We start from the raw sequence: 21,708 nt of genomic DNA, 5'->3' as shown, positions 1-21,708 counted from the left end.
TTTTAAATATTGCTAAAACCAGAATATGGTTCTTTGAAGATCAATGAAATCAATAAATCCTAACCAGGCTAATCAAGACAAAGAGGGAAAGAGGTCAATTACTAATATCACAAACAAGAGAGGACATCAATACTGAGCTCATTGAAATGAAGAAGATAATTAAGAGTATTATGAACAACTCTATGCTGTCAGAGACCAGAGAAGCAAGGCCTAACTGGCCTCTCTGAGCACAAAGGAGAAAGGCTGCACTCAGGGTGACTCCATGTTGCAGGTTCCAGGGAAAAGCTAGAACACCTAAGATTAAGTTGTTTACCGGAGTAAGTACTAGTGGATATTGGAAAGCAGATGAACCTTGTGCTACTTTGATTGCTTGTTCCAGTGTTTAGGTGAATAAATGCAAGATGAGCCAGATGCTGGGTCTCCTAAGAGGCAAGAGCCCCCTGGCTGCCCAAAGTTAAATGGATTCACGTCTCTTTGTCATTCATCCTTGCTTGCCCCCAGGTCAAGAAGAACAAAGTACCAGGTCTAGGTCCCAGTAGAAGGCTTGACATGGCCAGTGGGGTGGGTCAGCTACACTATGTCACAAATTTGATAATTTAAATGAAATGGACCAATTCTCTGCAAGATACAATCTACAAAATATATAGGAGAAACAAAATGCCAGAAACTAGAAATAACCAAATGATATCAATAAGTGAGCAGATGGACAAACTTTAGTACATTCATACAATGGAATATCATGAAGCAATGAAAAAAGCAATAACAACATCAAAAGAGGGGCCAGTATGTAGTGTAGTGCTAGACTGCTTGCCTAGTATGTCCAAGGCCTTGGGTTCAATCTCCAGGACTGGATATCAGCAACAAAACAAAAGGAAATATACATGCAAAGAAGCCAGGTGTGGTGGCACATGCTGTTAACTTCAGGTACTTAGGAGGATGTGGCAAGAAGACCACATGTTCGAGACCAGCTTGGGTAACTTGGTGAGATCAGATCTCAAAATAAAATTGAAAAGGGTTAAGAATGAAGTTCAGTGCTTCCTGTATTCAACTTCCAGTGGAGGGGGGGGGAAGATGCATGGAGAAGCCTTCCGTACATATTCCTAATTGAAAGTATTTGGCCTAAAAATCCTCCCTACTGTATTACTCCAACTGAATGACATCTGGAAAAGGCAAAATTACAGGCACTTGGGCTAGGGAGTGAGCTTAGAGCTCAGTGGTAGAGCAGTGCCTACCATGCTGGAGGACCTGTGTTCAATTCCTTGCAGTGCGAGGACACATATATAGATGTAGATGTAGATATAGATATAGGTATACACTAGAAAGCATCAGGTGTCACCAGGATATTAGGTTATTAGGTTTGGGGGCGAATGGGAAGGGAGGTGTAAATATATGAAGAACAGGGAAGTTTCAGTGTAAAGAAATTATTCCATACAATACCATTAGGATGGATATATAACATTATGCATTTGTCAAAATTCATAGAATTACACAGCACAGAGTGAACCTTAATGTAAACTATAGTCTTTACTTAATAAAACATATAAAAGTGTTGGTTCCTTAACTGTATCAAATGTACCACACTAATGCAAGATGTTAATATTAAGGGAAACTGTGGAGAAGAAAATCTATGGGAACCTCGTACTATTGACTCAAATTTCTGTAAAACTAAATTCTAAAAACCAGTCTATTAATTTAACAAAAATAGCTATCACTTTTAGATACCTTCTAAACCTACCTGCAGTAGGTAGATTTTCCTTCTTCAGTCTTCCTTATCACCCTGAGGACACAGGAAGGGAACACTACATGTTCCCTTTCATTCATGGATTTTAGTTTTGTTGTTTTTGTTTTCTCCTCTCCTGGAATGACAGGTAAGCTTCGTTAGTTTTCTGCAGTCATTATTGGCAGCACTATCTCTTCCTATTCCCAGCCTGAACATAGTCTTGGCTAATTACTACCATAATCTTTAATTAGTTGTTGTTTGGCACAATGAATGATCACTATTTCCTAAGCCTGAACTGTTTCCAACACATTCCATAGTAGAGTTATAACTGTCTCAAGTGTCTGCTTGGATCTTGATCATTTTTTAGGGCAAATGATCAATATTTGTTCTTATAGAAGTACTATTTTGTCCCTAACCTACTTCTTTCAAAATGAAATGTTTATGGATATTTTCCTTCTTGCACATTTCTTCACACTAGAAACTCTCAGAACTCTTGAAAATATGGATGCTTCCCCAGTTTCATGCTCTAGAGCACAGGTGAGCCAACTATGCTTGTAAAGGGCTTGAAAATAAGTACCTCTGGTTTTGCCAACTTCCATCACAAATGTCTCACTGTGTCTTTCTATTGTGAAAGCCATCCACAGGAGTTTAAACAAAGGAGTCAAATTGAGCCTCAATAGCCCTAAACAGTAAGCTGCTCTAAACGTGCTGCCTCTTAACTTCTTTCTCTCCCTGTCTCACTTTACCTACCAGTGTTTTGTGGGTCACTTCCTATGTAAACTGCCCTGGGATCTGGTATCTCAAGGTCAGTAACCCAAACTTAACATAACTGCAATAGAAAGATGAAACCTGCATTAACATTGTGAATATATTTGAAACTAAGATTGATGGTGAAAGAAATTGTGAACACAAAATGAAAAGACAGATGTAAGAGTACTGATAAAAGATAAAGCACTCCACAAATATAAGGTCAGAACGTTTATATTATGGTTGTCATTAGAGTCTGAACCAGAAAATTGCTGTATAAAACACTGCCAATTCAAAGCTACTCTTAATTAGGAAGGCAAGCAGTCATAGGAACAATATAAAACAGATGATTGAAAAATAACAGCATCAAAGTACTATATAAAATTTAAGCTTCATGTTTCATATCTTTTTATGGATTTTTCTGTAAAATAAAGTTTGTAGAATAACAATGTCTCTATATAAGTTAGCCGGATCAAAAAAGGTAACATTTGCAATAGTGTTTTTGAACTATTTTGAAAGTGAGAAAAACATTATAGAAAGAGCTGACTTTTCTTTTCAACATAACCTATCCTAATTTCCTGTTTTCCCAAGCACAATGAAACTCATTAAATTGGTGTCTATTCATGTTCACGGTTTTATGATTTTCACCCCAAATCCATGGCCCTATAAGCAATATACACTGTAAGTTTTGTGATTTTAAAATTTACATAAATATGGTCACGCTGTTCAAATCATTCTGTAACTTGCTGTGATCACACAATATTACCACTGAGACCCATCCATGCTGTTAATTGAGTATACACACATCTTTGGAGAGATCCTCCCTCTTCTATAGGATAAGTTATTTTGTGTGTCCTTTCATAAAATACATCAGGGATTCTCAGGTGGAGCAATTTTGGCCAGGGCAGTGTCTGGAGCCATTTGGGGGATATGACACTGCCATCTAATGGGTAGAGGCCAGTGAAGCTGCTAAGCTTCCCACAGGGCACAGGACTGCTCCCACATTGAAGAAGCATCTGGTCCAAAATGTTAACAGTGCCGAGAAAAATCCGTGGTATAAATAGAAACCATCTATTCTACATTCCTGAAGAACTCCTGAAAATGGGGAAATAATCCAAATAGACCATTCAAGCTGAGATAGTACACATTCTGCCTGATGGATCATCAGAACTGTGTCTTCCATGCACTAGAGAATGTTTGCTTCTTACACATGGATTTTCAACTGTTTTATGGATAACCATTATTGCTTATTTTGGGGGGTTGTGTTTATGGGCATGTGTACTGTGTATTATGTGAGGAGACAATACCCACAAATTGGATCCTTTGTATTCTTCATATTGATAGGAAAATATAATGAGAATTAAACTAGATTTAAGGTAGCAAAGAGTAACCATATTTTAGGATCTCATACATGGTGTTAAAAGATAATTTTTAAATGATAAAATCATGATTCTCCTATACAAAAATAAACATTTGTTAAAGATTTTACTCTTCTCATGAATTTGAAAAATGTTAAGGTATTAACCAGTTTAAAAGAGAATCCAAAGAATAGACACAAGGGCCAGGGATTTAGCTCAATGGTTTTGCTGCCTGCTGCACAAGAGCAAGGACTCAAGTTCAATCCCTGGTACCAAAAATAAAAACAAACAATGAATAGACACAAATACAGTGGACTCTTGATTTACAAGCTCAATCGGTTTCCAAGGACTGGTTGTAACTCAAGTTGGTTGTAAGTCAATACAGTTGAGATCTGAATATTTACCTGGGTACACACTATAGATAACAAAAGGCAGACTTAGGTCCATTAACCTAATTAACCCAAGTTGTTCGTATGTCAGGCCAGTCGTACCTTGAGGGTCCAATGTATAGGGGAAAAACAGTGAAATGAATGTGCAAATTGAGGCAAGATTGGCTTTTCCATCATAGGAGAAAGAGACTGAGCTTCTCTCCTCTGTCAGGAAATAATTTGGTGTTTATAAACAATAAATGCTTTGCATTCCTATCTATTATCAATCATTTACAAAGTTGTAAAACAGCTCCCAAAGAACAAGATAACCCAATAGGGAGTACAACTTCTTTTCCTGTAAAGGCATAAATGTAAGAATGTATAGCCCAAACTTCAGAATATATACAACCTACTATTGTGATTATCTTGTGTAAGCTGTGAAGCAAATACAGGATTTCCATTACCCCCAAGAGTATGGATGTTTCTTTTGTCAGTCATCATGGGAAGAACACATTCCAGGGCAGTAAAACAATGCCAGACCCAGGTTGAGACAGTTTGCAGAACTTCCTTCTCTAAGATGGGAAAAATTGGACCCCAGTCCCAAAGTAGAGAGGTACCCAGAGTCGCCTGTCTCTTGCCTTCCTGATCTGCCTCCCTACCATAGGATGGATGTGGGAATGAGGCAGGGTTTCATACTTTCAGTTTGCATGTGTCAGTTCTAAACCTATCTAATTCTCCTGGTTGTTGTAAATTATTCCGTTTTAAGTTTCTTTTCCTTGATTTTCAAGATAAAATGGATGATTTTAGCACATTTTAGATATGAGGAATTTGGAGAAGGAATGACCTTGCTTGGAGACCATAATAGGATGACTCATCAGTGGTCATCAGGGGAAGACAGTGATATCCAGCAGCATTACTGCCCAGAAGAAAGACAAAAAGGCAGGGGTCAAAAGTTACTGGGCCTGAATATTCATTAGGCACTAACCTGGGGACATCAGAAACAGGGAAATAATTTGAGGAAGGACAGTTTTCTGCAGTTTTGCTGACTTGAGCTTACACCATGGAGCTGGGCTCGAATCTGAAGTGTGCCTTTTGCTGTCAAAGATTATTAAAGTCTGAGACTCGTGTTACTGGTTGTGGGAACATTTTATAAACCAGAAAGATTGAAAATGCAATGATAAAGGTGATAGGATAAAAGGGTGCTTTTCTTCAGTTGTAAAATTCAGTTCCTAATTTGGTCTAGAAATGGTGAACAAACTCATATTGAATAGGTAACAAGACAATCAACAGCAAGAAAAAAATCAAGATCATGATGATCCAGTCTTACAGAGGATTTAATCGCCTGCAATTGGAATTACTATGCTTAAGACACCTTCTGCAGAATTCTTTGCATAAGCCTATTAGAGACAGTTCATGAAATGTGCTTCTCATTTTGTGCAACATATTCAGATATAGGTTTGGATTTATACTCATAAGTCCAAGATCACAGAAATTCACTCTCTTATTTGATTTAGTAAGAATGAGTATACTAAGCCTAAATTTTACACTTCTCAGCCTAAATGTCAAGGACAACTGTAGGTACATGATTAGCCCCCAGATGGAATTTGCATCAGAAAGGCAGCATGCCTGATAGAAAGGTCTGGAACCTTGGTCTTAAATTGCACCCTGGCACCTACTAATTGAAATATCTTGAATAATTTGAATCTCAATGGGTTTTTATTTAATCTTATTAAAATGAAGGGTTTAACCAGATGATTCTTTTTTTTTTTTTTTGGTACTGGAGATCAAACTTGGGACCTTGTGCTTGCAAGGAGACAGTGGAACCACTGAGCTAAATCCCTGGTCCCTAACCAGATGATTCTTAATGGTTCATCTAGCTAAAGTTTCTTGGATTTTATAAAGCAGTTGTCCAGAATTCTTCCAGTTTTGCATGTGGCAGAGGAACAGACATAACATATGGAAAGATAAGAGCCAAGAACTCTGACTTTTTCTCCACAAAGTTACTGACTAAACATCAAAGTGTTTGTATCTGATTTTTTAAATGACCTCAAATTTTCTCTTTCGTTCTCTTTACATCCATAGCTTTTTCACATACAGAGTAGACTAGTTAAATTAAGTCAAATAATAAGGAAATAATTGACATCTATTAAAACTATTAAAAATCAGGAAAATACATATGTTGGAAAAGCTATAGGAAAACTGAAGCACACACCCATGCTGATGTTACTGGCAAAACATTTTGAGGAGACATTTTGAATATACTTATCAAGTATCATAAACTTGTTTGACTTAGGAAACCCCCAACTCCAAATTTATATTTAGGATTGCTCTATTTCTCCAATTCTAAGTTTCAACTTTAGAATTTAATATCAATTCAATAATGTTTAAAAAGGAAAAACCAAATATACTAAAATATTACTTGATACACAATAAAAGAATATGTATACCTTGGAATAAAAGAAGTATGAAAATTTTAAAGGAGAAAAATCCATATACAAAAATATACTCAAAGCAGACTTAGCTTTTGTTTCTTTGCTTTTTTTTTTTCTTTTTGGTACCAGTGATCGAACTCTGGTCCTTGTGCTTGCGTAGCAGGTGGCAAAACCACTGAGCTAAATCCCTGGCCCTCTTTGCTTTGTTTTTTGAGATAGGATCTTGTGATGTAATCTAAAATGGCCTTATACTTACTGTGTCACTCAGACTGGCGCTGCACTCTCTAAAATCCTCCTGTCTCAGCCTCTTGATTCTAGGATTATAGGCAGCCCTCTGTGTGGCATAGAGCAGAGTTATTTATAATTTCAAAAAATAGCACTGGCAGCTAGTAATAAGAAAATGAATAAATAAAACATGTAATATACAAATACAGTGGATGTAACACAGCTCTTAAAAATTCTACAAAAAAGTGAAAAAGGAGGCATAGTTCCAAATTATTGTTATAAAATCTGTAAAATGTATAAGTGCATAAAATATAGTTTTATCAACTTAACAATATGTTCATATGGATAAAAATATTAAAAGATTTCAAACAAATGAGAAATTATGTCACTGAGATCCTGGAATTGCATATACGTGTGTATTTTTAAATGTCTTTCACATAGTTAAAATGTTTCAATCACAAGTAAAAGTTCTTAGAAACACTGTTTGTATTATACATATTTAAAATGTACAACATGATGTTTTCACATATAGTCCACCAAAAATAATGTATACATACCTCAGGAAAAAACATATAAATATTTTAATACTCAATTTATTGAGACATCGTGAGATTAATGTAAGTTACCTTTGGCCTCTACCATTACAAGAGGTGCTCAAAGTGGTGTCTGTGCACTTCCAGACATTTATTAGTATGGCGAACTGCTGGTTTTTAATGTTTGTAGTGCTTTTAAAACATTTAAAATAGTCGTTTTGGACTTACATCCTAATTTCAATGTTATCCTCACCATCAGGACTTCTACCATGCACTGCTACTTCAAAAATTTTTATTAACCTTTCAGATATTTGTAGTGCATCTAGGAGTTGATTTTATCAGAGGGAGGGAATTTCTTATCTCTTGTATAATTAATTGAGGATTTCATACATGACTTGATAATTATTGGTTTCCCCTTAAAAATATTACACACTATTACACACACATGCACAGTGAGAGTCTTGTGAGTTCTCTACCCTGTGACACTCAAGCAAAGCCTTATATAATTTTTCCTTTTTAATTTTTTTATTCTTTCCGAGAACCTTTGACATTTTTTACCCTTGATTTTTTTTTTTTTTTTTTAGTACCAAGAATTGAACTCAGGACCTTGCGCTTGCCAGGCAGGTGCGGCACTGTTGCATTAACCCCTGGCCCCTACCTTCGAAATTTAAAACATTGGTTGTTTATACCCTGGTCCTAGATAGATTTGTCAGTTTTACTTTGGCTAGGGCTAGGTGTTTTCAAACCGACCATTGAATGTTTTCCCTCAACTTTAAAAAAACTTTCGTTTGTTCTGGAATCTTTTAAACATGCCAATAACCCATACACTGGATGTCTACTCTGTGGCTCTACCTGCTTTTTCTAAGCCTGCTAGGACATAGTCTTGGGGAAAACCTCCCTCGCTCTGCGTCTGAACCATCCCAGTACAGCTAGCCCCTCATGTCTGCGGAAAGCTGCCCCACCTAGAGAGCAGTTCACCATGGCAGCCAGCCACTTGCCTCCCTTCCAACCTACAGCCAAACCAAACGAACGAACAGAAACGTGAGGAGACAAAGCCCGCAAATCTTGTTCAGTACAGAGGGGTCTGGAGGACTGGGCCTCAATCACATTTTTTACATACATCAGTTTTAGAAACCTCTCACAAGACTGAGACTCCACCACCGCAGTCAGGCACCGCAGCCGCTCCGGAATGTACTGCTAACGGTCGACAAGTGCGCGCCAGTTGGGAAGTTCCCGGATGTTCTTACGACACCTGTGACGCCCGCATGTTCTTACGACACACGTCCATTGTTGTGCAGGTACATAAGAGTGCGCATGCGCAGGAAGTAGTACTGAAGGAGGCGCAAAATATGCCTTGACATCAACGCTTAAAGTCCTACAATTTCAACTAGGCTGTAAGAGAACTTCAATAGTGGAGATTTTTTATGGCACTTAATCTGCCTGATCCAAGACCCCACCCAGGACCGCACACTGCAATTTGCTATCGTGCCATTTTTCATTTTTCTTTATTAAGTTTTATTAGTACATTATTGCAGTACATAATGATTGAATTCCTCTTGGGGAGTTGGTAAATGTACATAACACAACTTAATTCTTTTTCCATTCCTTTCCCTTCATCCTTTTTCTCCTCCATTCATCTCTTGGTCCCCTTCCCTTTTGCAATAATCTATCTCTCTGATTTTTATTTTATTTTCCTTTTTATTTATATTTTGGGATTCTTATATAAGAGAAACTATGTCATATTTAAGCTTGTGTGCCTGATTTATTTCACTTAACATTATGGTCTCAAGGTGCATCTATTTTCCTACAAATTTCCTACCAAGTTTGCTTCAAGATAATCCTTATATATGACATGGTATTAATACCCCACTTGTGTAAAGACCATATTTTCTATATCCATTCATGCCTTGATGGACATAAAGGCTGCTTAGAAGATTTCTCTCTTATGAGTTGTGCTGCCATAATCAGTTTTTCAGTTTGTCTTTAATGACATTCACATTTTGCGGTTGTTTTGTAGTATTTGGGATCCAACCCAGAGCTTCATCCATGCTAGGCCAGTGCTCTAACACTGAGCTAAATCCCCAGGTCTGGCATTGAATATTTTTAAGAAGACAACATGGTTGCTTTGTATAATGTGTCCATCTATTCCATGTTATCTCCTGATATCTCAAAATCAGGTTATGAATTGGAGGTAGAAGTTCATACGTGATAAGGTTTGCATCCCTGTGGCTGTGTTGTCTCAGAAGGCATGTCATAGGACTTGGTGTTGACTAATCATTGGGGTGAGGTGGTGTCTTCCAGCTTTCTCCACTATAAAGATACCTTTTCCCTCATTGCAGTTAAGGGCCTTTTATTTTTTTGGTTCCTGTTCCCCATGGAATCTCCATAGGGTCTTTTATTACAGCATGTCAAATATCAATCTCTTTAACTTTACCCCTGCCTTGCTCTTATTAAATTCCCTCTCCCAGTTGGCAGTCTTACTACCCACCCAGAACCTCCAGCTAGAAACCTCAGGGGTCTTTAATTACTCCTTGTCCATATGTAGCCAAGAGGTCCTAGAGAGTCTCAGAAACATCTCCCAAATCAGACACCTCTTCTACTTTAATACTTCAACAGTCTAAGGGACTGTATTGGGTGAGGATATACGCAACATATTCTCTAAGGAAGAGGATGGGATGTATACATTTATGCCCAGGGACAGTTGGAACCCTGTAAAAGACACTTTTGTCATGCATAGTTGTAGGAACATCCCAGCTTCTTTTGGGAAAACACCTCCACCTTCAACCCAAGACCTCCAATCTGTACTTTCAGGAGTGGATTTTTTCAGATTTAACCAAATAAGAACAGTCATTTCCATGGTTATACAGGTTGGTTATGAATAAATCATTTACAAAAGGCCAATCAGAACAAATGTGAAGAATGTTATTTGAAATGATGGAAATGCATATCTTCTCTGATAGATCTCCCACCACCTCAGCAGCTATTATGTATAGTAGCTGCCCTCTTCCTATGGAGCTTTGCCCCTTCCCCTGTGTGATGTCATGCCAAGATGGTTGCTCCCACCAAAGAACAAACCCTTCTTCCCAGTATGCCCCTGTTCCCACCTAGAGAGTAACCTAATACTCACTCACCTCCTACCACCTAGTGACATCACCGGCTCCTCCTTTCTCTAGTCACTACCTCAGTCAACCCCGCCTCAGCCCCTACAAACCCCACCCCAGTCTCTATAAAAGACTCTCCCTGCCCCAGCCATATGGCTTTTGTCTCTCCTTTGTTCAGAGACAGCCCGGCAGATCTATTCCCCTAATAAAGGCTTGTTGTGGCCTGGTCTGGTCTTGGTCTTCGGCCCTTTTACCTGACATTCTCATCTTGGGAAATCATCTGAGAGCTGCTATGGCCCAAGGGAAGCCTGGAATAGATAAGAGAAGGTATGCCTAAGAACCAAGAAGTGGAGCCAGGTCTGAGGAAGAAAAACAAGACAGTGAATGCTGGAAGTTTTTTAATCCTTCCTGAAGTCAGATGTCAGAATTGAACAAACCAGCTTTTTGTTACTTAAGGCTTTCAAATTTATTTCTTACTTTTAGCCTGAAATATGGTTAAGTGATATGGGTCCCAAATTTGGCCATAAGAGAAGAATGAATTATGGGAGACACTATTTTAAAAATCACTTTAAAATTTATTCCAGTTGAAAAGAATGCATATGCTGCTGTTGGGATGGGAGAGCCCAATGCCTGTTGTACCTATGAGGAAGAAAAGGAGCAAGCTAAAGTGGGCTGACTAAGGCTGAAGAACCTCTGCTAGGACACTTGCTATGGCTAAAGAGAAAGGCTGAGGCAACGGATGGACACAGGTATGAATGTCCAAAGACTTTTGCCATGGAGACGACCAGGCCCTGAACAGACAGCAAGCAATATTGTCAGTGTCTTGAGATCAGCAAAGCAGCAGAGGTCTTGGGGCAGAAGGACTGCAGCTTGCAGACTAAGACAGCCCTACACACAAGTGAGGTCACAACGGACCACCCTTGCTAGCTGGGGAAGAAATCCCACGAGGACAGGACATGACTGGGCGCTGTGTGGTGGCTGAGCAGCAGGGGAGTCAGGCCCTCCCAGAGACCGATCGAGCCTTTCTAGAGCTCGTGGAAGGATCAGGACCCCACGGGTCTTGCCAGGTCAGGAGCTCTAGTGTGGCTCAGGTGGGCCCACACCCTTAGGCTGAGGTGGGCACAGGTCAGGCCAGGAAGCTGCCGGGGCCTTGTGGAGAGCGTTGGACACAGGCAGAGCCACTCCTGCACCCACACACTGTACTGTTTTTGACCACACACCTGGGGCAGGGGCCTAGACCCGTCCAGGACTCACTGGGGGCTGCCCCACCGCATCTCCAGAACCTCCCCAAGAGCCAAGGTTGGACCTGCCCCCGAGAGGTGTCACTCACGTGCCATGCAGGTGTCAAGGGCTGGACCTCGAGGGGAGTGCCTTGGTCACTGAGACATGATACCGGACACACACAAGTTAACCGAGGAGAGGTTTATCTTGGCTCGCACTTGGTAGAGGTTTCAGGCCCTAGTCAGCAGCTCAAAGGCAGCGCGGCATGGCAGAGGGGCCTGGCAGACAGAAAGCAGAGTCCAGGGAGCAGAGGCAGTGAGATGAAGGCTTCCAGGCCCTGAACCAGGCAATTTCAGCCCAGATCCCACCACCTGACAACCCAGATGTACCACGCCCATGAGGCTCTGTGGACAGGTAGCTCTAAACTGTCCCCAAGGGAGAGGGATGGGAGGGTGACCTTGGGGGCAGGAGGAGGGGCGCGCATCCCTGCAGGTCAGCTTCCCAAGCTGGAGCTCTCTCCTCCTGGGACCAGAGCAGGCGGGGCGTGCAGTGACACCGATTGGCCACCAGAGGGCAGCAGAGCCCTGCGCTGAGATCACGCTCTGAGGTTGCCAGGGGCCCCAGCTCTGCCAGTATTGTATGAGGATGCATAGCATATAGAGAATATGTTCGTATATTCGTGCTTATTTCTACCACCTTATTCTGTCTTCCTCTCTCTCTTGCTTCCTCTAAGTAGGCTTGAAGCTTTTCGTTATTTCTTCAGAAGTAATTCACCTCACTTTCTTTTTCAGAGAGAGAGAGAGAGTGTATAGGTCTTGCTCAGTATCTGAGAGCTGAGATTGCTGGGAAGCACCACCACACCTGACTTTTCCTTTTCTCTTGCAGTTAGGAGTGATGTATCTGGTCTCTGGTTTTTCCGTAGTGACCTTAGATATCACACCCTGAACTTTTGCTTGTTAAATTTAGGTCATTAAATTTCTTGATTAACTTTTGTTTGGAAGAGGTTTAGCTTCCAGGAAAACTGAGAGAATGCTGGCCTGGCACAGCTCAGAGCGAGGGCGGGGACCTGGGCTCCCCAGAGGGCGGAGCATCTCCAACAAGCACTCCTTTCTCCTCTGCATAGGAGGACCCTGCCCTTTCCCGCTTATCTGATGGTTTGTTCCTGGGGCCATAGTGATGCCCCCTCGGGATCATCGCCCTGAGGGCTCCGCTGGGTGCCTGAGCTGAGCTCCGCAGTGGCACAGGGGGATCTCCAGTGAGCTGTTCGCCGCCCTGGCGCTGTGCCTTGCTGTGGCCCGGGGCCATCCGCTTCCTGCGACAGGCGCTTCCTTGCTTGTCCCAAAGGCCTCTCAGGGACCCCAGTGGCTGCGCTGAGCTGACAGGGAGAGTGAATTCTGCACCGCGCTGGTCCCGGCTTCCTCCCTTCCTGTTTGCCCACGCTCTGAGCTGCTCTCCTGGCTTCCACACGGTCCTCTGCGTGGCAGTGTCCCCGCTGTCCTGGCCCGGGAGGAGGCCTGTAGGGGGGCCGCCTCTGCTGGGCTTCTGCGCCCCAGAAGCTCCTTGTTCCCCTGGGTGCTGAAGGGCAGAGCATGCATCGAGCCCGCGCGGTGACCTTGGCCCCTGAGGTGCTGGGTCCCAGGCTGTGCGGGTGGTTCCAGCCCGGCCTGGTGGGGCCCCAGGAAGCACCGGGTCCCGCCTGCGGAGGAGCCCCTTTCCGCCTCACAGCCACGCGAGTGTGGACACCGGCGAGCCTGGAGCTGGGGCTAGTTTAGTGCATGGTGATAGGTATGAGTCTAGTTTGACTCTTTGGCAGGTTGAAATCCAGTTGTTCCAGCACCAATTATTAAATAGGCTATCTTTCAGGGAGGAGGATTTTAGTGAAACTCAAAGAAGCTTAGATCACATGACAGCACCCACCACACCACATGACCTACGAGTCGAGGTCAGGGTCCCCATGACAAGGAGGCACTAGCGATCATGGAACATCTTAGAAAAGAGCCTACAGTCCCAAGAGCTGATGGGGGAAAAGAGGCAGATTGTAGATTCCAGAGGAAATTGCCAGCACCCTCTTACCACTTAGCTTGGCCACCCAGATCCAGTGCTCCACCACCCTGGCACTGTCTCCAGCCCTCGTGCTGGGACCCCCAAAGCAGGAGGTGATCGTGCAGTTGGCCACGTGATTAAAATGTGTGGTAGTGGCCCGAACGGTGGGTGCCAGAGGTTCTTTGCACTTTTTGTTTCTCTGGGTCCAGATGGAGCCCAGGCAGTCCCAGGGCACCACATTCTTGAACAGCTCCTGTCGAGGAAGACAGCATCCCACGGGCAGAACCCACCCCAGATAGTCGATGGCTTCAGCCATCCACAGGCAGGTGGCTGTGGCCTGAGATGGACATCAGGAAGCTGCAGATATGGACAGAGACTTCTGCAAATAGCCGGTTTTCCTCCACTGCCCACTAGTGATGTCCAACTTATGACCTAGGACCTAGCACTGATGTGAAAATCAGGGGCATTGTCCCCTTGCCCATCCTCCCAATCCTCCAGCACGAGCAGGCATCACAGTCCCGCTCATTTTGAGGTATTGTCATCTTTCCAACTTCACCTGCCCTCTGCTCCTTTGCCCAGGTCAGTGGCATATTTCCTGGGACAGCTATGACTGGGGGCTCTGTGTGAGTGTGTGCTGTAGAACCCATGAATCTCAAATGCCTACAAAGTGATAAGGCTGGCCAGGTCTCCTGGGATGATGGCAAGGTGACACATGCTCCTGCCTGCACCTCAGTGCACACCCTCCTTGGCCAGTTGGTCTGACTCCCCGCCCTGTTTCCCAATTGTTCAATCTCAATTGACATCACAGTCACTGTGTGAAGTGGGCATGTGTGAAGCTGCCTCTACTGTTGACCTCCGCCCAAGGACAGGAGTGGCTTGGGGCTGAGAGACAAGTATAGGTGATGCAGTTGGTAGAAGAAGGAACTTTGATCTGGTAAACTGGGAATGTTAGGACTGAGGAGATCAGTGCGAGAAGGATGGGTGGCCCTGCCCCACCCCAACCCACAAAGCTCAGCTGCTCACCACACCCATCAAGGTCAGCTGCTCTGCCAGCAGCTTGGGAGAGAAGGCTAAGAGCACCTTCTGCAAGGACCTGTCCTTGTCAGCAGCAGCAGAGAGGCAGGAGTGCTGTGGAGCTGGCTTCTGCTTCTCTCCTGTCTCCAGAGGAGGCTCTTTCTCTGGTGCTGGCTCTGGCTGCAGAGCAGGCCCATGGTGTTCTGGACATGGAGCCAGAGCTAGGAGGAGGAAAGCTCAGCAGTGTCAGTCACTTGCCAGTTCCCTGCGGAGCATAGAAGAGACATCCTGGCCATTTGGGGGATTCCAATGCCCAACCAAAAGCCATGAAAGCCTTCTGGACCACTGTGGCCCTCACCATCTGTTTCGGCCTTGTGGGGCTCTAGATATTCCACCTGAGCAAGGGGAAAGCACAAGGGAGGCTCCATGTCTGCTCCAGGTGAGTTCACTTGTAAGCCGGCCCTTTTGATCTTGATTTGGGGAATGTCCAGTGGATGGTGCCATTTGGACCAGGTTTCCAAAATGGGAGAGGTGGCGCTGGGGAGAGACAAGTGAGCAGCAGAGTCAGAGGCCCAGGCTTTTCTTCCACCCTGCCTCTCTGAGACAGTGTCGTGTCTTGTGTGGTCCTCCATCCCTTGGTGGAGAGGAAAGCTGACTCTACCCCAAGCCCTCTTTGACTGTCCTAGCCTTGGCTGACTTTGTCCCACTAGGCTAATGCTAACATGGGTTTCCACTTCACACTGATGATCAGGAGACAGCTTCAGAATTGCACCCAGCTTTGATATAAAAGATTTTATATGTTTGTCTTCTTAGCAGGACAAGACCAAAGGGCCTAGGTACATAAAGAAGGTGTGTGGAAGTGATTTATAAAGGAAATATATATGTTTACTTGTTGGTTTCAAGTTTGTTATAAAAGGTTTACAGGAATAGAGGTCTCATTCCTTCTGATTTTAATTCTACAAGAGATCTCTGTTAATTGACTTACAAAAAGTTTTAAATAGTCTTATTTATAATTATACACCTAAAATTATAAAGAGATTATAATTCCTTTGGGCTAAATATATTTGAGTGCACCCTTGTTTTAGAAATTGTCATATCTTTGTTTTTTGTCCAATCGTACAACTGTTTTGTTTATAGATAAAGGTTATTAAGTTCAAGGCATGCTCCCCTTGGTGAACAAAGGAGCGGCCGCATGGAAATATTTTCCAGTCCTTGTTCACTAGGGGGACCTCAACAGTTTTCATCTTACAACAGACTGACCCGATAGTTTTCATAGCCTTATAAAAGACTTACAGGAATAAATATCATTTAAATATATTATTATACTGTTTATATCAATTGTCATCAAAGAGATAAATTCTAAATATGTTATTATGGTGTGCTTACATTGGTCATTTTCAAAGGACTAAATATCCTGTAAAAAACAACAATAACAAGGTTTTATTTTTTCTAGTGTACTAAATGTATTTGTACTTTCTGACTGTACAGGTTTGCTAATATTTGTTTATGATAATAACCTCTTTTGGGTTCAGGTATTTGCCTTTTTATACACTCTAGCTATTTATGATAACAGATACATATATGGGCTATTTTCTTTAGATGGTATCCTATCAAAAGATTATTTATTTATTTGTTTTTTAAAGATAATAATTTAGATAAAAACTTTTGGTGTTTTTAAAAAATGAGTACGTTTAACAATGGCTATTTTATATCAAGATGGACATTTAAATGTGTCACAAAGGTAAAGTCATTGTAATTGTCATGTTAAAATATTATTTGTGGCTCTTTTTCTGTTAATATTCTACAGGAATTCAACTACTAAGAAACAACCATGACTGATAACAGTAACAGTGCTCTATATTTTAAATTCCAAAATGCTTGCTATTCCGGTAAAACTATAATAGTTAAGTTCGTTATTCTTGTTATGATGCTAACGCTATTGACCTTCTCTTCTGGATGTTCAACAACTAAAGTTTGGAGACCAGAACTAAAAGGTAACTGGGCTATGGGGACAGCAATATTTTGGCCCTGGCCCCTCAAGGTCAACAAAGTTCCAGGACATGAGGGAACCTTCTCTACAGGGTCCTACATCTTTGGTAAGTCACTCAACCTCCTAAACTGGGAGATTGCTGGACACCAGAGGACAATATACTGTGTGCCAAAGGAGGGTCACCAAGAAAAATATCTCCAATGCTTTCACTGAAAGCAACTTGGTCAAGCAAGGCCATGACCCATCCAGACGGCTGACACTGACAGAGGAGCAGAGAGGCACTATGCATGGTTCCAAAATAATGGCCTGGGGAGACTTAACTGACCTTAATAGATAACAAGAGGTTCATATTGATTGACATAGGTCTCGCTTTAACTTGGTCTTAAACACCCAGCAGAAAAAATAACCAAAAGAGGTATAAAACAATGACATAATAATAAAGCTAGACTTCAGAAAAATTAAGACATAGCCCACCCATTAAAATCTTTTGGTTCACTCATGACACAGCCATTTCAAAAAGACAAACTCTGGGTACTAAATAGAAGCAAAAATCATTAATTAGCTACAGGTGTGTACAGATTCTTTTCAAAACAATTAAAAGAAGTTCTTTACAGGTACCCAATCCTAGAAACCACTGGTCTCCAGATCTCTCCTTTTAGATAAGTGTTTTTCTGATTCTGTGATAACTAATTAACTATTGTGTGGTGATCAAAAGAAAACAACAAAAAACCATAAAGTAAGAGTATTGGGAAAAAATCACCTGCTTGTCAGCCACAGTCAGGATAAGTTCTATACCAAGCAACTACAAGATTTATTCCTTTTAAAATAATGTACATCTTTGTTCTCTGTTTATGATGCCTCTTCTCATTGTGCTCATATTTCCTGGATACCTACCCGTATCTAAAAAGATCAAGCCTTTTATGTTACACTTGATCGCCTCAAGTTGGCCAGGGTCCTTGTGGAGGTTATCAGTTCTCTTTATTTTTAAATATATCTAGGAGGCTTCCAAAAACTGAGAGATACAGGAATAAAACTGTCCTGGCCTTCAATTTAAAGGAGAAGTCAGGTTGATAGTAACACTACTCTCATCGGTATGTTGGCCTCCAAAAGACATTTGCTCAGTTACATACACCTTTTATATTCCAAAAAAAAGATTATAAAGATTATATAAATTGTGTTTATCACTTTTCCACTCATTCTCTAAGAGCAAGGACATGACACAGGGGCCCTTAGATCAGGAGCTATGATCTCTTCCATAACTGTCTCTTACTTCTATAACAAATGAGCCCCTAAACATCCAGCTGTCTCTGTAAAACTTATGTAAATAATAAAAAATTACATGTCAAATAAAAAAAAATTAAAACTCAATGGGCCAGATAGATATGCCCCCCATGCTACTAATCAATGGTGGGGTACATTTGATTCCTGGAGCTCATGGCTCACCTGGCTATTGCTACTCTTGGGACCCCTCATTATTATCTGTTTAATTCTCTGTTTTGGACTTTGCCTGGTTCGCTGTTTTCAAAATTTCTTGCAGGAACGATTGAGGGCATTCACCAATCAGACAGTCACAGAGTTCATCATGGCAGGATACCAGCCAGTACGACAAAAGGAAGAGGTCCCCACTTGCCACAGGCCTCATCAGATCCAGGTCTAGCCCTGATCTTCACCCCTTGTCAGCAGGAAACAGCTCCAGAAGAAGAGACCTTCATCCAAGTATCAGTGGGGACCCTGACCTAGACTCATAGGTCTTGTGGTGTGGTGGGTGCTGTCATGTGATCTAAGCTTCTTTGAGTTTCACTAAAATCCTCCTCCCTGAAAGATAGCCCATTTAATAAATGGTGTTGGAACAACTGGATTTCAACCTGCCAAAGATTGAAAGTAAACTCACACCTATGACCATGCACTAAACCAAGATTGAACTGGATTAAAGATATAAATATTAAGACAGAAACACTAAACTTGCTGGAAGATGAGTTATGTAGAACTCTTGAAGATATTGGCATAGGAAAAGACTTCATGAACAAAACCTCAGTAACACGGGAACTAACAGAAAGAATCAACAACTGGGATCTCATCTTATTAAAATGCTTCTGCACTGCAAAAGAAACCAACAACAGAGATAACAGACAACCTACAATATGGAAAAAAAATTTTAGCAGCTGTACCTAAGACAAAGGGCTACTATCTAAAATATTTGAAGAATTGAAAAAATCCGACCCCCCAAATTCAAAGACCCAATTCAAAAATGGGCATCTGAAATGAACAGACATTTCTCACACAAGGAAGTAAAAGCAGCAAACAAATATATGAAAAAATGTTCAACATCACTCATCATTCGAGAGGTGCAGATGAAGACAACACTGAGATTCCACTTCACCCCAGAAAGAATGGCTGCTATCAAGAAATCAACCAATAACTAATGCTGTCAGGGGTGTGGGGAGAAGGGAACCTTTCTCCATTGTGGGTGGGAGTGCTGACTGGTGCAACCACTGTGTAAGTCAATGTGGAGATACCTCAAAGAACTAGGACTAGAGGTCCCATTTGACCCCGCTATTCCCCTGCTGGGTATCTTCCCAAAAGAATTAAAAGAATCATACCACAGTGATATATGTGCACCCATGTTCATAGCAGCACAGTTTGTAATAGCTAAAGCTTGGAAGCAGCCCAAGTGCCCATCAACTGGAAACTGAATAAAGAAAATGTGGTTTATTTATAAAATGGAGTACTACTCAGCCATAAAGAATGAAAAACTTGAGTCATTTATAGCTAAATGGATGCATATCAAGGCCATACTCTTAAGTGAAATAAATAGGACACACATGTGTAAATACCAAATAGTTTCACTAGTGTGAGAAATTGATAGAGTAAACAAGGGTTAAAATGATTAAAATGAATAATTGATAATTTGAAATAAGAAAAAAGTTCCAAAGCTGAAGGAGTGAAAGGAGGGGAAGGGGAACGGAAAAGAGGGAAAGAAAAAACTATGAGAAAAGAAAAAAAATGGAAATGAAATCTATGTAAATAGGGAAGGGTGGAGGGTGTGAAGGGTCCACAGGTAATGGAAAAAAATAAGAACTAAGATATGTCATGTACAGGTACAAGAATCCAGTGATAAATGTAAATGAATTGTATACCTAAAATGTACCAATAAAAGAACTTAAAAAAAAACTACTTACTTGCTTAAAGACATGGGTCTTTCCAGAACTCCAAGGATAAAGCCTGCTAAGAGAAGTCTTTCTCCCTTAAATGAAAATATGAAGAAGTTCTGAGGGTCAATAACTATAGTGATGAATATTTGGATACTATCAATAATTTCTACCTTCCTCTGACTGTGAGCATGAAAAGCACATTTGGCCATGAAGAATGGTCCAGCCATTCTACATGGCAATGGGATGCAGCCTCATAGCCATTGAGAAGTCTCTATTGTTTTACCTCCACTGACATACATGTCAAACAGCAGGGAAGAGAAAAGTCCCTTCTCCAAAGTTCATCAGAAAAAACTAAGATATTCCATGGCTGAAGATCTCACAAGACCTGATCATAACTCTGGGCATAGCAGCATTCATGGTGAAAACCCATCACATGGCCAGGTTATGTAGAGGCTCATTTTTTACCTTTCTAAGGAATATCATGCCCTGTAGCCAGGCTACATGCACAAAGGTCTCATCTATCATCAGCAATCTCACCACAACAAACGTTTTTTCATCACTGCCGATATCTGAAAGGAAGGCAAACCACACCCGCTCAAACCTTATCCTTTGCTCTGCAAGAACACTGCACTGTGCTCTGGCATCACCACTGGCACAAAGGCTTTCTCTTCACTCTGATACCGGAAGCAATTTGAGTGCAAAACTCTCATCCTGAGACTCATTATCATCAACTATTGACCTGCAAAGAATTCTGTGCTTTCTCCTGGGCAGGGTGGTCCATCACAACACCACTGGACCAAAGAATAAGCACTCCAAGGATGTAGAGAAGATCAACATTCATTTTACTGCACTATACACAAAGGAAAAATTCAGGGTCAGTGGATTGGCTCAGTTCTTCCTTCATTGCTCTCCTGGGCTCCAGAACCTAAAGCAAAGTCACAGCAACCCCACTACCCCACGACTCCACATCAGGGACTCCAATATCACTTAGTGAAGGCCATGGGTATTCCCTGCCTATGCTGCAGTGAAGGTCCATGGCTGTCCTTACACAGATCCTGGTGATGTTCAGGGCTCACCATGAGCTGTGGACTCCCTCACTGGAAAAGAAGCACAAGAGATTCCACCCTTTGTGGTCTCCTCCATGTCTACCTGTACAACTCCGATGTCATCCCATCATTCAGGTTCCATCACGACCACCACGCTTCTCCCTCCTTCTTGTCAACAAACTAGCCATGCAATGGTAATGGATGACTTTGAGGAGATACCTCACAATTCACTCCAATCCCCATCTCAGGGACCCACTCTGTCACAGTGACCTCATGCCCTGCTTACTCCCCTAGTAGGAGAAGTGTGAAATACACATCATCTCTCCTGGAAGGGAACCAATAGCATCTGATGCTTCCTTGTGACAGCAAGAAGGCACAGAGCACCACACTTGTCTATGAAGAGGGCAGAATCAGAGGTTCACCATCAATAGCCAATCTGTCACAGAAAAAAAGGCTATGATGCTGAGTGTGGCACAAACTCTGAACCACTCAGTAGTCAAGACCTTAGAGTGTGCATGTCTAGGAAACATGTGAATACCTCGTGCACACCCTCTTCACATCCATCTGAATACAGACCATCACTTGGTGCCCAATGAGGTACCAGCAGGCAGATTCTCACCTGACACCTGCATACAGTTCCAGCCATAGTCTGCTCATCTTCTCTTGAAGGAACCTGCAGAAAACATGGAGAAGACAAAGTCAGTGTTGAGTCAATGAGCATTTCAATTCCCACAAAAACCATTGACTCACACTGGAAA

General features: G+C 41.9%; 1 protein-coding gene across 1 annotated transcript in view; it reads right to left on the bottom strand.

Moving 5' to 3' along the window:
- The window catches only part of LOC147822052 (uncharacterized), a 90,004-nt gene that overhangs the window by 6,538 nt on the left and 61,758 nt on the right, over positions 1-21,708 (bottom strand). Inside the window, exons 12-14 of the mRNA XM_087198682.1 lie at positions 8,504-21,623; positions 6,882-6,959; positions 1,736-1,856 (exon numbers count right to left, since the gene is read on the bottom strand). The gene's annotated coding sequence lies outside the window, so the exon portion shown is untranslated. The remainder of the gene's footprint in view (positions 1-1,735; positions 1,857-6,881; positions 6,960-8,503; positions 21,624-21,708) is intronic.

The sequence above is a fragment of the Heterocephalus glaber genome, unplaced genomic scaffold, assembly GCF_053883595.1.
Source record: "Heterocephalus glaber isolate CG9 unplaced genomic scaffold, H.glaber_assembly_v1.0 deba00001687, whole genome shotgun sequence".
NCBI lineage: Eukaryota > Metazoa > Chordata > Mammalia > Rodentia > Bathyergidae > Heterocephalus > Heterocephalus glaber.
This window is presented reverse-complemented; position numbering and strand designations above follow the sequence as displayed.